This window comes from Piliocolobus tephrosceles, chromosome Y, assembly GCF_002776525.5.
Source record: "Piliocolobus tephrosceles isolate RC106 chromosome Y, ASM277652v3, whole genome shotgun sequence".
Lineage (NCBI taxonomy): Eukaryota > Metazoa > Chordata > Mammalia > Primates > Cercopithecidae > Piliocolobus > Piliocolobus tephrosceles.
Window position 1 is genome coordinate 7,837,090 of NC_045456.1, and position 5,740 is coordinate 7,842,829.

Here is a 5,740-nt window from a genome sequence, read left to right on the forward strand (position 1 = left end):
AAGAAAGAAAAGAAAAGACTGAAGTTAAATAAAAACTTCATTTTGTACAAGCAGTGTAAAAGTTTACAAGCAAACTCTTTGCATTCTTTTCAGTTTAAGATTAACATGTCCAAGTTCAGAACTCTTCAAGGTAAACTGTGCAGTACTGAGACAGGAAGCTGCTAGGCAGCAGTCAAGACTGAGTTCAATATTGAACTCAATCATTGTCACTTAAGCAGGTATAGAGAAAATTCACTACACCTACATCTAGGAGGTTTCCTCAGTATAGGGCTTATTTATTTATATATGTCAACAATAAAAGTAATGATGCCAATTAACCAAGTGTCAGCACCAAGATTGTCTCTAAAACACTAGACCCTAAGTTACTATTTCTAATATTGGGAAACTAGGAAGGCATATGTGATCCATTATCCAAAATCACCATTTTTTTTTTTTATTTGAGACACTCTCACTCTGTTTCCAGGTTGGAGGGCAGGGGCGTGATCTTGGCTCACTGCAACCTCTGCCTTCCGGGTTCAAGCAACTCTTCTGCCTCAACCTCCCAAGTACCTGGGATTACAGGCACGTGCCACCATGCTTGGCTAATTTTTGTATTTTTAGTAGAGACACAGTTTCACTATGTTGGTCAGGCTGGTCTCGAACTCCTGACCTCAAGTGATCCTCCCCCCCCCCCCCCCACCCTCCGTCTCCCAAAGTGCTGGGATTACAGGCATAAGCCACTGCACCTGGCCCCAAAATAATTTATACAATGAAAGTAGCAACATTAGGTTGAAACAAGGTTTCTCCACCTCAGCACTATTGTCCTTGGGGACCGGGATAATTCTTTGTGGTGGAACTACCCTACACAATGCAGGACGTTCAGCAGTGTCCCTGGTCTCTATCCACTAGATGTCAGTAGCACCCCCATCCCTGCCCACTGCAATTGTGACAACCAAGAATGTCTCTCCAGATATTGCCAAATGTTCTCTGGGGGGCAAAATTGCCCCTGATTGAGAACCCCTGGGTTAAAGTACAATAGGGTTTGCACATGAGGCAAAAATCTTTTATCTCCACATGTATCTTAACCTGATGATAGCTTAAAGAGAATAGAACCATTTTGTTACCTCTTAATTATTCAGAAAATATTGAGCTAATTATTATAAACCTCTTGAAATTGTTTTATTATGTAGACATATCAATTTCATTGCAATTAAAATATGAAGGATCGCATTTGATTAAAAATCTACAACTTCTAGAAAATTTCTGAATGGTGCTAAATGGTTTAGATGCTAGTTTTAAAAATGCACGATTTTAAAATCTTATAAAACGTTTCCATATTCAGCCATTACAGGTTTTATTTGATTTCTTTTAATGTGTCACAGCCAGAGAAATTTCCCAAAACCCAATACAAATTTACAGAGTAATGTCACATGTGAAATGGTTTCACAATTTATAATACTAGTTTTAGGCATTATATGTTTACTACATTTCTGTGATAATGAAACAGAATACTCAGAGTCAAATTTAAAAGGAACATCAGCCCTCCCTACTTCTTGCTTTATTGCAGGTGAATTGAGCCTACATATGCCCTCATGCTTTTATGACTCTGATGAACTTTAAAAGGCATCTTGCATGAATCAAAAGAACGACACGTGTTTTATTTTCATGTGATCTCACGTTTTATTTACCCCAGAGCAGTAGATCAATAGTTAAGTGCCCAGAAAGTGCTTTTCAAGAGTGTTGTGAAGTATAAAAAACACGGAGAAATCAATTTCTTTTTCCCATCTCAGGAGACTTGATGCCCTTTTGTGTGGCTCATGGCAACAGTCATCTGAACTTTTAAATCTACATGCTCTACACTCTGAACATTTGGAAGTAAATAGTAACATATTCAGAATGATTCAAACTGCTTTATTTGTCATCATTTCCAAAGTCACTAATAAGTTATTAAGCTCCCTTATGTGAAATTGCTGAAATGAGCTGTTGATGAAGCAATTTACACAGATCTAAAGACTCTGGAATCTTACTACTTAAAATGGGTACATGGTGGCTCACTCCTGTAATCCTAGCCCTTTGGGAGGCTGAGGCGGGCAGATCACTTGAGGTCAGGAGGTCGAGACCAGCCTGGCCAACAGGGTTAAACCCTGTCTTTACTAAAAATACAAAAATTAGCCGGGTGTGGTGGTGTGTACCTGTAGTCCCAGCTACTCAGGAGTCTGAGGCACAAGAATCGCTCGAACCCAGGAGTCCGAGGCTGCAGTGAGCCGCGATTGCGCCACTACGCTCCAGCCTGGGTGACAGAGCAAGACTCTGTCTCAAAAACAAAAAAACACAAAAATTTGTACATCAAGACAAGCACTACATTTGTGCAAGATTTTGAAAAGTTTAAGAAAATAAAGATAATATCTTGAAAGGCCAGAATCCTAGTATCTAGTTCCATTTTCCATTTATTTTACTGAGATCTCCATCAAACTATTTAACAATGAATTTGTTTTTTGTACCTTCTATGTGACATGTCACCTGTGGTGTCTTCATATTTGAAATCAAGTTATTGGCAGTGTTGCAAATTTGTCATTTGAGCTTTTGTCTTTTTATTCATCTTACAGAACCTATACAAGTCATTAACTGAAATCTTGCCACTTTGGGCCGCACATTTAGCAATTTTTTTTTTGCTGTGGTCAAACAAATCTAAACATATGAGCACATCAGCCCATGGGCAAGAAGTAGCTTTATCCTTATAGGAAAATCTTACTACCTTAAGAAAGTTTCCATTTCATGCCCTTTAATAGTATTAATCATATTAATATGATAGATCAGCATCGTATTAATATGATAGATCAGCTTTAAAATAATGGGAAAGTCAAGACGATGCTTTTATTTTAAAAACAGAAATGTAACAGTGCAATATTCACTCATAATTCCTTTAAAAAGAATATTGTCAACAATAGACACTGGGATGACAAGAGGAGGAGGGTGGGGGACAAGGGTCGAAAAATCACCTACTGCGTACTATGCTCACTGGGTGACAGGTTCAATCACACCCCAAACCTCAGGATCACACAATATACCCTTGGAACAAGCCTGTACATGTGCCCCGAAAAATCTAAAATAAAAGTTGAAATTAAAAAAAAGAAAAAAAAAGGAGAAATGCCAGAGGAAATAACAATAATAAACGAATATTGTCAGATGCTTATTTGAAGTTATTTACAAAATATATTTGGAGATTAAAAGTAAACTGTACAGATTTCTTCCCATAAACTCTAAGATTAAATATGTATTAATGTGCTTGAGATGAATAAGAATAATATTTAAAATACGGTACATACATATTTAGAGTTAAATCTGAAAAGAACTTAGAAATTTAGAAAATACTTTAAAATGTAATAACTGGGTTACAGGAAAAAATGAAAACTGTAATTATAGACTATTCTGAAAACTAATGATAATAAGATTACTATGCATCTATATTTCTTATGTTACATAGCCAGAGCAGTACTTGGAGGAAAATCCATAGCCGCAGATGTTTTCATTACTAAGACCAAAAATAAACAAGCTTATTAGTCAACTCAAGAGTTATAAACAAAACAGCAAAACAACAATAACAACAACTGGTAAACAGACTTAATCAATGAACTCAGATGAATGAATCAGGAAACAGAAAGAAAAACAGTGAAAATTAATCCAACAGCACGTTCTTTGAAAAAATAACAACAAACTAGCAAAACTTCTGACATGCCCAACAGGAAACTGAGAAAAAATTAATGTATTCACTAGCAAATATAAAGAGAACATAGCAACAAAAACAGGTATTTTGTAGAAAATATCCTATAATGCTCATGAGAATACTGAAAAAATCTGAATGAATTAAAGGATTTTCTTGGAAATTGTAGAGTCTAAATGGATTTAGAAAGATTCATGAAATCTGATATAAATGACCGTGGAAGAAATGGGAAGTTTTCAGAGAACTTCTCACCACAAATATGCATGATTCAGATTATTTATCCATAAAGTTTTTATTTCATACGCTTTTTAAAGTATTTCAAAACACAGAAAGTGCTAGAAATATTTCTATAATACGTTCATGGTGACAATAAAAAGAAAAAATCTTCAAGAATTAGCTCCTGAAAAGAAACCTATATGCTATTCTTCATGAAAATAGAGCTAAAAATCTTAGGAAAAACCTAGCAAAATATGTCCAGTAGCTTGTTGAAAATAACTAAAATAGTCAAAATCAAATAATGAAAAATCGAAACAAAAATTAACTTATATAAGGGTTAGATCAATGTAAAGAAATTTATCAGTATAATGTATTAAATGATTAAAAAACCCAATGATCATAATAATACATGCTGAAAAGATAGTTACATTTCAAAATCGATTATTGATTAAAATAATTTTTAGTAAACTGGAAATAAAAGGATACTTTTATCAGAAAGCAAATCATATTTAACAGTGACTCACTAGATTATATGGAGTAGAAACAGTCCCATTACAGTAAGGAAGAAGACAAGTGTCCATGTTATCCCACCATTATGTCACTCTGTTCTGATAGTGCCACTACAATGAAACAAAACAACAACATCAACAACTAGGTATTACTATTGAAAAGCAGGAGAGAAACTTTAAAGTGTATGCAGATGACATGAAATATGGGATTGCTTTCTGGGAAAATGCAAGAAAATAATCATATATCAAATTGAAAGGGGGAACTAACAACTGGCAAAGAATGTCTGTGCAGCAGGGTATGGAGGCTCATGCCTGTCATCCCAGCAGTTTGGGAGGCCAGGGCAGGTGCATCACCTGAGGTCAGGAGTTCGAGACCAGACTGGCCAACACGGTGAAACCGCCATCTCTACTAAAAATACAAAAATTAGGCAGGCATGGTGGTGTGCCTGTAATCCCAGCTACTCAGGTGGCTGAGGCAGGAGAATCGCCTGAAACTGGTGGGTGGAGGTTGCAGTGAGCCGAGATCGAGCCACTGCACTTCAGCCTGGGCGACAGAGCAAGACTCTGTCTCAAAAAGAAAAAAAAAAAAAAAAAAAAAGGAAAAAAAGGAATGCCTGTGCACACATAATTTCATGCAAAAAAATTGAGAATAATGAAAATTTTGGCAAAAAAAAAGCAAAGGATCAAATCAGCAGAAAAAGAAATACAAATGACCATTCAACATATAAAAAGTTCAGTTTTACTATGAAACAAAGAATTGCAAATCGAAGCAGTATTTATATACTGCTATACCATTTGTTTTGCCAAAAGAGCTTTGAGAGCCAAGAAAATATGGTGCAGGACTCTGGAAAACGGACACTCAAATACAGCAAATAATCTGTACACTGACATAATCCTTCTGAAAGGAAATTCACATGTACTAAAACCTTACATGTTTCTATACTTTTTGACTCCAAAATTTAAATTTACACTAAAGATATTAATAGAAGTGAATAAAAATTTGTCAGTTTCCAGAATATTTATTATAGCATTGCTTGTTGTAATTTTCAAAAATAAAAAATAAATTTAAAAGCATACAATAGATTGTAAAAATGAATGAAATATTAGACAGTCATTAAAAGATGTGGGAATACACTGAAAGTGACACTGTGGATCGGATGCAGTGCTCAGGTCTGTAATTCCAGCAACTGAGAAGGCTGAGACAGGAAGATTGCTTGAGCTCAGGAATTTGAGACCAGCCTGGGTAATACAAGCAAGAACCCATCCATTCAAAAAAGTTTAAAATTAGATGGGTATGGTGGCATGTGCCTGTACT

The 5,740-nt window shown here is 35.5% G+C and overlaps 1 protein-coding gene across 1 annotated transcript in view; it reads right to left on the reverse strand.

Moving 5' to 3' along the window:
- Window positions 1-4,533, reverse strand: part of CA5B (carbonic anhydrase 5B) — a 69,826-nt gene extending 65,293 nt beyond the window's left edge. Inside the window, exon 1 of the mRNA XM_026449809.1 lies at window positions 4,441-4,533. The gene's annotated coding sequence lies outside the window, so the exon portion shown is untranslated. The remainder of the gene's footprint in view (window positions 1-4,440) is intronic.
- Between the last annotated feature and the right edge of the window lie 1,207 nt (window positions 4,534-5,740).